The sequence below is a fragment of the Oculina patagonica genome, chromosome 10 (genome assembly GCF_052425735.1).
Source record: "Oculina patagonica isolate OP01 chromosome 10, crgOcupat, whole genome shotgun sequence".
NCBI lineage: Eukaryota > Metazoa > Cnidaria > Anthozoa > Scleractinia > Oculinidae > Oculina > Oculina patagonica.
In genome coordinates, this window is record NC_135767.1 from 13,428,343 (window position 1) to 13,440,576 (window position 12,234).

A 12,234-nucleotide genomic window follows, 5' to 3' on the forward strand; every position below is an offset into this window, starting at 1 on the left:
GAAGAACATAGCTCGAGTTTCCATTAGATGTGTCGGACCAAATTAATTTTCAATTAACTGAATGCATGTTATGCTAATCATGTCTTTTTTTAAAAATTCATAACGGTGTACAATTAAAAAAAGATATTCGGTTTTCATTTGTGATATCTAGACTAATCCTCGAATAAGCGCCGCATTTCGGACAAAAAAGTTAATAAGCGCCGCCCCCGAATAAGCGCCGCAGTCCCGATGCGGCGCTAATTCGAGGAAATCTGTTTTGCTAAAAACTGCACTACAAAGCAACTCTAATGCAAACTGGACATTTCGTTTCATTAAAAGCGATGTTTTGCAGTTTACAGTGATGGTTTTACTGCTCGCCTATTTGTTTTCTACATTCTTACAATACGTAAATGTGAAGGCCGCAAACTTTGCTAGGACAGCTAGCGCCACTACTCTCTTCAGAAGAGACGAATACTGACAATCAGAAGATGCTACTTTCGATAACTGTAAAATAAAAGACTCTTTGTGGAGTCCAAATTTTAAATAAGCGCCGCCCTCAAATAAGCGCCGCCCCCGAATAAGCGCCGCACTTGAGGTGGGAGAAATTTAATAAGCGCCGCGGCGCTTATTCGAGTAAATACGGTAAACACCATTTAAAATTGCGTTATACTGTTTCGCGGCCTGATAAATGCACTCACTTTGAAATAAACGTCACGAATGTTTCACCGGGCTCTTTCGTTTCATCTACCGCCGCTTTTAAAAGTTTTCTTTAGTGTTTGGAATCTTTCTGCAATTTTTCCTAGTGTAGGACATTCTTTGCTCTTTGGTACCAAGTTTGAAGAACATTGCTCTAATATTTCTAGAGAAACTCTTGATTCAGTGTTTTATCTTTTTGTGAAACGATTAATGACGTCATCACTTTCCTCATTTTCATAATACAAAAAACGTAAATATCTCTAAAACTCAAAAAGACATTTCAAAACGGAAACCGTCACTGCTTTAAAAAAAGCCTTCAAATGAAGCAGCTTTTTTTACTTCATATGCACTTTAACCTCTACAGCGTTTTTTTATCTATGGGCCCGTTTACATTTGTCAAAGTTGATTTTTGATGCAAGTTTCGTCGCGATTTCTACTGCGAATTTCAATCGGTTGCGCCGATAGGGTTCCAAATCCAAAGCGTGCGTGTAAATCAACTGCGATTTCATTGCGATGCGTTCGTGATTTGAACATGATATCGCTAGAGCTATCGTAGTTACGACGAAGTCGAAACAACACCATCCTTGTTTACAAGACTTGGGTACATGCTCAACCAAGCTCCTTAAGAGCCGTGAACGTCGCCGTTAACATTAAATGACATTGCATAACAGCCTACACATAAGGGTTTTGCGGATATGTAACGATCGTACACAGGAATTTGAAATATGGAAAAAATAAATTCAATAACAACGGCTTACGCCTATTTCCGTGTGTGTTACTTGTGTTTCCGTGGCGTTTTGGAGCCGTTGCAAAGCGATACCAGCGAGTTTTTGTTTCACTGTTTTAATATGTTTAGGCTGTTACGCAATGTAGTTTTATGTTAACGATTGTAAGAACCAATCCCTTATCGGCGGTGGGCTCTCGGCCCAGTCTACCGCGATCATGTTTATAAAGTCTAATTTTTCACTCGTTTTATGTAAATTGTTTAACTGTGAAGAGAAGTTCGTTCACGTTTAATTAACGAAGCTACGTTCGTTTATGCTGTACCTCCGTTTTCGCCGCGTATCCTTATCGTCAGATATATGTCGTATCCTTCGTTTATATCAGCCCCGTATTTCCTTTGTTGTATGCAGCTAGTTCTGTTCTTAGTGTAATATATTTCTTTATTTATGTCCAAAACCCACTGGTAATTAAGTCAAAAGTTTCACGTCGTCGAGAATAAATTTAGTTTCGGTGCATTTGCTAAACGATCACGACTCTCAAGAGCTCGGGCTTCCTGCGTCACCCCCTACTCTTTCCGAACAATGCATGTGCATTCTTTAACTAAAGTGTAGGAAATAAGCACTGAGCAGCGTACAAACCTGTCAGAACTAAAATTGCTTCCGCCTCAAAATTTTGTTTTGATCTGTTTGTGTGGAATCAGTTCACTCTTTGCCTCCAATTCTTGAAAATGTCCCAACTATCTGACGTAGTTAACTTTATGTGGCTCTGTCTAAATAGCTTCACGTACTGATTGCTTGGAGGGATTTTCCCGCTATCGTCATGTTCTACTTCGAGTTAAATAAATTCTTGCGCAAGATGAGAAGAAGAATTCTGATTGGCTCCCGAATGGTCCGTAGGTTTTGCAAGTCGTGCACAAATCAGGTTCTCTGACCTATTATGTTTTTAACAAAATCTACATTCTACAAAACAAAATGACGTAAAGAGAAACTTTTTTTTTTTTCACAGTTGTGCACGGAGGGGAGTTTTGTTGAATGTTGAATGTCTCAGGACGTGCCTTAAAAATGCAAATGTGTACTTATCTTTGAACCATTATAATGAAAATATAAATGTACCCGCTTGCTCGGTTCGTTCAATTGTTTGCGCATGTCATTTCTACGTGCGTAAAGTGTATTCTGATTATTGCGTTGCCTGAAATAAAACAAAGCGATTTTATATTTATACATTTACCCTTCCCCCAAAAGCGCCTTCTGAATACTATTTTAACTTTTGGTCTTTATTTTATAAAAGCTGAAATGCTTTTTAATTTTCTTTTTGAAGAGACGCTCGGGGCAATATCTTTCTATTTTACTTACCTTGTTGAGTTTTCCATCGCTTTTGAAATCTTTGTTTACACAGTCGAAACGGTACTAATGGCTAAACCTCTGGATAACGGCGGCAATTTTTCGTCCTGACAATACCGTGACGTTATTCTATACTCCTTGCTCCCTACAGAGGCCGGCAAATTCTGCCCTAAAGCTGACGTTACAGTGAGCTTAACTGTATGTATTAATATAAAAACACATTATCAAAAGCACTTGACTCACAATGCCTACAACCTGTTTAAATATGTTCAAAATACAAAATTCAGGAGTTATCGGCGCTACCGCTTGAATAAAAGTTAAACATTTGTTCTATTTGACTTAAATTCGCCACGTTTTTACAACAGTTTTTTGAGCTATACGTATGTAAACATACAGTAATGTCGCTCTTAAATTGTTCTCGCTTCCTGTCTTGTAAATAATTTTAACTTTATGTAGCTAAGATAAATTGTAATATATAGATAGGGTTCCTCAATTTATTTTTACGCTTAATACCATTGACACTTAAATAAAGTCTTTCATTTCATTTCATTTGAAAAGAGCGTCACAAATTGCCAAAAATGTTTAACAGAAAATCGTGTTTGGTCCTCTCTTTTCTTCTAGACAAAACGAAATTTTCATCCTCTATATTCTGTTGCAGATCTTAATCATACCCTTTGTGACAACGAGAACCAAAAACCGAAATAAACGTCGAAACTTTAAGTAGTTTTTTACTCAAAAGGCCCTCTATAAACGCTGTGTAATGCATTAGAACCGATCTGTTGGATATATTGTAATTTTTCACCTGTTGCCCTGTGAAAACACTAATCAGAATTGTTTTTCATTAATTTTTCTGAAGTTTTTAATTTATGAACAAGCTTCTGTGCTTTTTGCGTGTGACATGTACATTAACAGTTGTATGTTTTTAAAGCCCACGCAAGAAATAATAGAAAAAAAAAAACATTATTTATTTCAGTTGCAGAAAAGCGACATTGCTTTTTTTTCGTTTCTTTTTGTGCCCACTCTCAAATGACAAATTCAGAACACGTCATGTTCAGTTTGCATACAGTCAATTTGATCGCAGTCGAAAATGTATTGCATTTATTTATTCATATCCACGTGGAGATTATTAAGTCACTGAAATGTCATTGCAGAAGACTCAAAATAGTTTGTTAAATGTAAGCAAATGCGTTTTAAAACTCACGGTTAATTTACTAGGAGACCATTAAACAAGGGAACTATGTTCCACGTTAAACGTATTTCTTAAAAAAAGAAAAGCCGGACCTTAATCAACAGGTCAAACACATCAATTTGACGCTTTCCCTATAGCTGCACGCGCGCGCGCTTCTTTTTAATTCCGTTAACTTCGAAATTTATCTAGCGTATTGCTTTTCAACGCAATGTAACGTATGATTTGCATCAGGCACGTTTTAAATCACTGTAAACTTTCATAACCGTCACACTGACGATGACGGATGTACCATCGAAACATGTTTGTGAAAATTAAAAAAGTCGTATTATTTTTGAAAATTTCTACATTTTTGCTGCTGTCTCGACCATTTCTTAATCTATTTTTAGTACCCTGAATTACTTTCATGCATTAGTTTTAAATTGTCGCGTACTAAGCCAATGCCATATTGATCGACTTGAGAGATTCTGGTTGGAATTACTGTCGCACTATCTAACAAAAGGAGACCAGAGTCGTTATAAGAAACTATTAGAATACCGTTCTTTAGAAGTTGTAAAAACTGTAACTGTTTTATTTTAATCTGAGCTTCACTTATTCTGTGCATGTTCCGATTGTAAAGGCCAATTTACACGTGTAATTTTTCTATGTGACAGATATATTTGCTGAAACGTCGACGCTGGCGTGTTAGCTTTTATGTGACAAATAAAAGTTGTCACATACGAAAAATTGCTCGTGTACATTGCTCGTCACATAAAATGTAGCAAGTATTGCGACATCATTGCGTATTGCGTGTGCGTTTCTGCGTATTTCTGCTGTCCAAAGTCATTACTGTCGCACTAAACATATATGTGGCATATCTTGTGCTATTCGCCGGTTTTTTTTTTTTTTTTTTTGCTTTTTTATGTGATTTCGAAGTTTTTTTTTTTTTTTTTTTTTTTTTACCAACGTTCCGTAAAGTGTCGGTGTTTATTTCGTCAATGACCCATATCAGCGCACTTTTTTGCGGGGACTCAGTTATGAAACTTAATTCCGAGCTTAAATCTCAGAGAGGAAATTTTGACAGTTAAAGTTCCACCTGGCTGCTCAACATTCATGCAATTACGAACGTATACATTGAATACATCCAATAGCTAGTTTACCCACAGAAAAAAATAAATACTGCAATGTGGAAATGAAAATAGTATTTTACCCACAATAAAACCTTTTTGATGAAGAGATAGTGCTTCCTTACTCATTAAGGTTGTTGACAAATGACAGAAACCACAATACGGAAATGATCGAAAGTTATAAAATATATTACAGCTATAAGACGAAAAGTGCTTTATTGTTTATTGGCTGTCTTGCTTGAGTATATTTTTAACCATATATATTTTTTAATTATTAAAGTAGATCAGTATCAGTGCACAGGAATAAAGTAGTCAATTTTTCGAAAAGCTTAAAAGTGTTTACGCGTAATTGATCAGAAAGCGAATTAGGGCCTGTTTATATGGAGGATAGTTGTCCCTGGTAGTTTTGGCTCGGTCAACAGGGACAACTTTCTCATATAAACGCTCGGTAAAAGATAGCGCGGGGGAGAGGGTAACCCTCCTACCAAGGACAACTCTACTCCGTATAAACAGGCCCTTAGAGACACAACAAGACACGAGATACAACGCTGTTTGACTAATGACAGGAACCATTTACCGTGCAAGAAAAATAGACGAAAATAGCAATGTAAATTGCTGTTTCGCTCACGTTTTCAAGTTTGATTTGGTTTCCCGTAAAATGTTTGCATAATACCAAAAAGGTTAACCAGCTTAACTTATTTATGGTTTCATATATTAATTTATATTTATTTTGATCCATTCTCTGAAAGCACAGCAGTGCCAAATACTTTGACACTTAAATAAAGTGATTTATTTATTATTATTTTTTTATACTGGGCACATTCGTGATCCGATACGATAGACATCATATAAAGGAGTGCGTGAGAGAGTAAGAAAAAAATTACGTTTCTCGATAACTTGAGAAAAAACCGCAGCTACGGGGCAAAAGAGAGAAAGGAATATGATTTTAGGGTGATAAACATTATTTCTGCCTTCAGGCAGAGCACCAACTATTAATTTTAACTCCATTAATTTTATATACAGTCACTTGAACAAATTCTCGTTGACAGTTTAATGGCAATTTCCTGCTCAGCTTCCCGGAGGGGGGGGGAGGATACTCCCTATAATGGCCTATACGGGGAGGCTCCGCCCGGAAGGGGTACCTTTTTCAGGCTCCAGGTATATAAAAGGGTAGGGATTTCACACATTTAGGTATATGAAAGGGTAGGGAAATCTGCCATAATGATATTTTAAAAGGCCTTTACAATAAATATTTCGAGCAGACGCAACTTTTGGCTGTATCGTCTTAATTTATTAAGCGCTACATAAAAATGACAAGAAAACTTCCCGTTTTAGGTAAATGTGATGTCGTGTAGGTACATGAAAGGGGTGCCTTTTTGCAATAAAAGGTATACAAAAGGGGTACCTTTTCTATCAAAATGGTATATAAAAGGGTAAGGGGTTGGATCACCGGGCGAAGCCTCCCCGTATAAAACTTTTTCGAGTCCCCCCCCCCCCCCGGGGTCAGCTTAAATGGAATTTCTGCCATAAGAGTAGCATGCACATGAACGCCTAGCTTTTCTCTTGCCCAGTTGTCAGACAGTGGATGATCAAAGGTAAACAGCTAGTAAACATCTTGTGCATTTTTTACACCAGTTACTAATAAATCTTGTTTCACTCTTACTAAGAATATTACGTTAAAACATTAGCGAGTTATATCAGTTATATTTTTGTCGATGGTACATTTTGGTTTCATAAGAGTTTGAAGCGCGTTCCGCTTGCAGTGCGCTTGACCTCTTAACGTGCCATAACTGCAAAACTCACGCCCGAAAGGTGTGAAATGCGAAAGGTATCATCACTTTCATATCTGAACGTCTTGTTTTAATTGCTTATCTCTTCTGTAAAGGCCAAAAGGCCAAACTCCATTGCTACATTTAAAATTCCACTACATGTTATAACTGATACCATTCACAGTAGTTATAAAAATAATTATTAAAGACAAAATACAACTGAACCTACTCCATTCCATCCCCTTAAGACTGGTAAACTTTTATATGGGAGTTAACCTTTCAGTAGAGATGTCCTCTAAAGGCCAATAGCACAGCTCTGACTATTCTGCAACCTATGTAGTTTTTACAAGACAGTTTCTTGACCAACGTCATCTTGTGGGCCAATTCTTTGTTTGCTGTTTGCATGATGGGATGTTACGGAACTGTTTTGTACAACCGAGGGATACTTTGTTGAAGAGTGGTCATGGACTCTAATGTGCCTCGGCACCAATCTTGAATGCCTTCTATGCGCCATATCACAAAGGGACTTACGGAAATTGTCGCTTAACATCATGTAAAGCCATGGATTAATAGCGCTGTTAGCGTGCCCCAACCAAAAGCAAAGCGACATCACAGAAAGAGGAGCAGTGTCGTGGATATCAGGGCGAAATGCCAAAATAGGATGGTAGCATTGTGTTGGAAGCCAACAAAATGCAAAGACAGCGGTGATTATGTCGAGATTACGTACAACTTTTCGCTTTGTCATCTCATTCCGTTGCTCGCCTTCATTTAAAAGTTCACGTCCAGGAACATTTCAGAGCCAAAGCGCACGACCAGTCAGGACATACAGCGATGACATAATAATGAGTGGAAACAAGTACATCAGTAGGAAAAGATACGTATAAAACTCTTCCCTCCCAAATTCTTGAAACTGCGTAAAATCAGGTCCGCATAAGACACCCAATGGCTCGATCTCATAAACAGTCCATGTAATAGCGGCAGGATTCGCAAAAATCATCGAGCTCAGCCAAATGACGACGGTGAGAACTATCGCTCGGCGAAATCTTGGAAAACGACGGAGAGGAAAAACCACGGCCAAGTACCGATCCACTGAGATAAGCGAGAGAGATAAGATGGATGCAGCTAGTGTGACGTAAAAGCTGTAATGCACAAAACGGCATAAAACGTGACCTAGAATTCCAGGGAGCCACTTCAACCCGCTGGTGTAAAACCATTCTATGGAAACAGGCATGGAGATAAATGTCACCAAAACATCAGCTACCGCCATGTTGACAAAAAGAAATCCAGTTAGAGTCCTTGTGTCAGGCTTTCTTGTGACAATGAAGATTAACAGTACATTTTCAATTAGGGCCATGAGCATTGTTATACAGTATAACACAGTGAAGACCGTTGTTTGTAGATAACTGTAGCCCGGAGGAATTGAAGGGAGTTCTCCTGTTAAAGAAAATTAAATTAATTAAAATTACTAGCGTTGTTTCTTTTTTATTTTTATTTTTCGACAAATGGAAATGTCAAGTGTCATAGAAGGTTGTTGATGATTATCTGCCCACTCGTGGATCTACAACACTTTGACAATGCAATGACGCAATTCATCATCAATGACAGGACAGACGCATAAGAAAAATGACTACAATTTGTTAAATTACCTAAAATGTTTCTACAAAGAAACCGTCTATTAAAAGAAACAAAAGTAATACATTCCACTTGAAGGACAACCAAGATGGTAATTTTTTAGACATGATAATGACGTAATTGCTACAAATAGACATGCTGATTCCCACGTAAAGTTGTTGATGATTATTTGCACGGGATGGCGCAATTTTTGGTTCTTGCAACATCATATGACATCATAGAACGTCTAAAATCCGCCATATTGGATTTCACTATTTTATTAGAAAAGTGGACACACAAATGGCAAACAAAAATTTCCGCAAGCGATGAATGGACAACTACTGAAAGTTTCAGCATCAAAAACTAAAACCCCTTTTCAAAACTACAAGAAAACTTCGATTGTGGGTGCAGGGAATCCATCCGACCCCTTGAACGTGCAGATGCAGATACAGATACAGCCTTCCGGGGGTTAAGTTACTTAGATTGCAAATGCTTAACACCGTTGTCTTACTATTGCTTCTTACTACATACCAAGACTCGTCCAAATTGTGACGTTAGCCGTACAAATTGGAATGGGGCGTTGATAAACAACATTTCAAAGGCTAAACAATATGTATATGTAAACGCATGAGTCCGAGGGAATTTAAGGATGAATTGAACGCGAGTTTTCAAAGTTTTCACAAAATTGCTCCAGTCGCGATGCGACGAGGACAATTTTGCAAGGGCAAACGTTTGTATACACCTGATTGAAGAAACGCTGACCCGTGAAAAGCATAAACCATAAGCGATGTGACCGGAATGTTTACTGGGAAGTCGTCAAAAGTAATCCTCATCAGTGACAGAAAAAACATTATTATAAGCTAGGTTGTACGAAGCATGCTCGTAAGGCACCAAAAGAAGAAAAATATCTTGATTATCTATACAAGAATATTACTAGGCTTACAAAGGCGGTCTACCCAGAATGCCATTCGGTCTTATCGTTCATGGTTTATGCTTTTCACAGGGTCAGCGTTTCTTCAATTAGGTGTAACAGGAAACTTAAACGAGGTCCACCGCTTGGCAAGAGGTAAACGAGGCTTGACTTTTTAAAACGAGGTAAAACGCTTGGCAAGAATAATCTCTCGTTGTAAAATGATCATTGCACATAAACAAACAACTTATGTCCAGAAAAAGAAAATCCTAGAGTTAAAGTGAGCATAACACAGCACGTGCAATTCACTCATAGTTGTCCCTTCATCGATAAAAACTTTGTTTGCAAGGCTCGCTACCACGTGGAAATGCTGTATCGCTATGAGTCATAAACAAAGTGTCCGAACGAGCTTTAAATACTTCTTGAACCTTTCATTCTCCTTCCCACAGCGAAAACTCTAAGTACCAACCAAATTTATACACTTTCCAAGCGGATAAGGGACGGTATAGGTGGCCTCTGTTTCTCATAAGGCGAAGCAAAGCAAAACAAAGAAATTATCTTTCAGTCTCAGCCGCCATGAATGTCTGCTCTTCGTGCAACGCCAACCGTTCAGACTAAAAGTTCTTTCGGGCTGCGATAAACGATTATTCCACCAAGGCACCACTAATTTCTGCATACATACATACATAGACTTTATTTCCTCTCGAATTTTAGAGTAGGTTTGCTGTAATATTTATATTGTAGCTAATATCTTCGAGAATTATAATAAAAGTAATAACAATAAAAAAGTCTAAATGTAGCATGTGAAAATAATAGTAAATGTGTCTACACAAAAGTCATTCTATGAATGTTCCTTTTAAACTCTGTAAAGTCACTTGTTCTAATAAAGTCAGGTAACGCATTCCATTGTTTAGCTGCATGCTGATTTTCTTTCACATTTGATAAATTAACCCCATCTATATTAAACCCAAAAGCACTGTGTTGCTGAACCTTTTTTCTATAACTTGTTTCAAGCGGGGAAATAACTCAGTGCAGACCACGCCTGCTCAGCCAATCGGTGTCAAGTAATTATGCCCTGTTGATGACGAAAAGTGCCCTCGTGATAAGAAAAAAAAAATGCCCTCTGTTTTAACCAATCATCGTTCAGTAATTTTGCCCAGTTAACATTCCACTTCAACTTGTGTCACGTCATTTAATGTATAAAAATTAAAAACCCGCATCGCCAGTTCTGCTTACCAAAAATTGGCCCACCAGGTACTCGCATTCCAAGTCCGGCTTCAATTAAACAGAGTCTATTTATTCATGTCATAATCACAATTTTGTACATATATGCTTTTTACCTTTTTAACCGTCTTTTATTTGTCATTTTTAAACCTTTTTCATTTCACGAGAGCGTTTTAACGAGCTACGGCTCCTAAGCTCTTCGTGTATAAATAAATTATGTCTTATTATGTCTTATGTCTTATATTTAACCGTCGATATAGTGAACCTACTTATCTCAAAATCATGGACCATGGAAACTTCCGGGTACATTAAACAGGGGTTCTTGGGTTAGCTATCGCAGTTTCATGTGTTAAGTCCTACTTTAAGCTTAACCTTTGTAAGCACTTACCAGACACAAGGCAGCATTTAATTTAATTTTCTGTGTGTTAGGCATGTAAGTAATGATCTGAGAATGGACTACGGGTATGCTGAGAAAGGCTGCAAAGATCCTTGATACGAACTTCGTTTAGATTATACAATCCGAGGGGAGAGTCAGAATTCCGCCACTGATCCGTGATCCACTGTATTTTCGGAATCCGCAAATCTGTTATCACAAAATTCCGCAGTCCGAGAACCTGTCATCACCGCAGGAGAAGCGCCCATTTTCTATTTCTCAAACTGATTTGTTCGCATTAAGGCTCGTTTAAATTATGACGACAGCCGTACAAGTCGGAATTCGTCGATGGTCAACGTTTTGAAGCAAAACAATGTAGTTATTTAAGAGGATTATAGAACGTGAAATTGTGCTGTCAACCTATTACACTGTAAAATTATGCACAGCAACAATGGGCCACTTAACGAGGCATAAGTTTACGTTATGTTCTCAAGATCGTGATGTTAGGTGAAAGGCTTTATTCCACGGTGAAAGAGGCAACACTTAACAAGAGTCAAACAGAACAAAGTGGCGTTTGCTAGTCAGTTTGGGTGAAAGTTTGGAGATTTCGTTGGTAAATATAATTAACATTAATTGTTCTCAAGATCACTCTCACGTGATCAGTAACAAAAAGGGTTCATTTCAGGGTAGAAGCAGAGACAAAACAATTCAATTCAAACAGAACAGTTCCATCTGTACAACAGTTTTGGGCGCGCTGTGCGGCAAGATCGCGTGCAAGCGTGTCAATAATAAACGATTTGATGGGTGAAAGAGAACCGAAAATATCGTATCATGGCATGTAATCTGTTCAAACAGAAGATATTGGAACTCGATCTTACCTTGGCTATGGTTCGAAGAATTCATGGTTGTTACTCCGGCAGAGTACCACACTATTCCACACGAAAAAGAATATCAAATACGGGCGACAAACCGAGTTGGCAACTGTAACAGAGAACGAAAACTGTATAGGACTCACTAACCCACCCACGAACGTGTTTCGGTTGTGTTATGAACGGTTATGTTAATTTTTATGGGGTCAAAAACGTGGAAACCAAAATAAACATTGGACAACCTGCTGTCACGTAACAAGATAATAATTAGTAGGTTTAGTTGGAGTCCGGTGGAAGAGTAGGAACCAAAGAAAATTAAGAATAAGAAACTTGGAGTTTGAATTTTTTTTTTAATAATTTAATGGTTTATTTGGTATATAATATAATATATAATAATAAAACGTTACAGTGACAATAAAAATAGTGCAGTTTCGGTTACATGACAGTT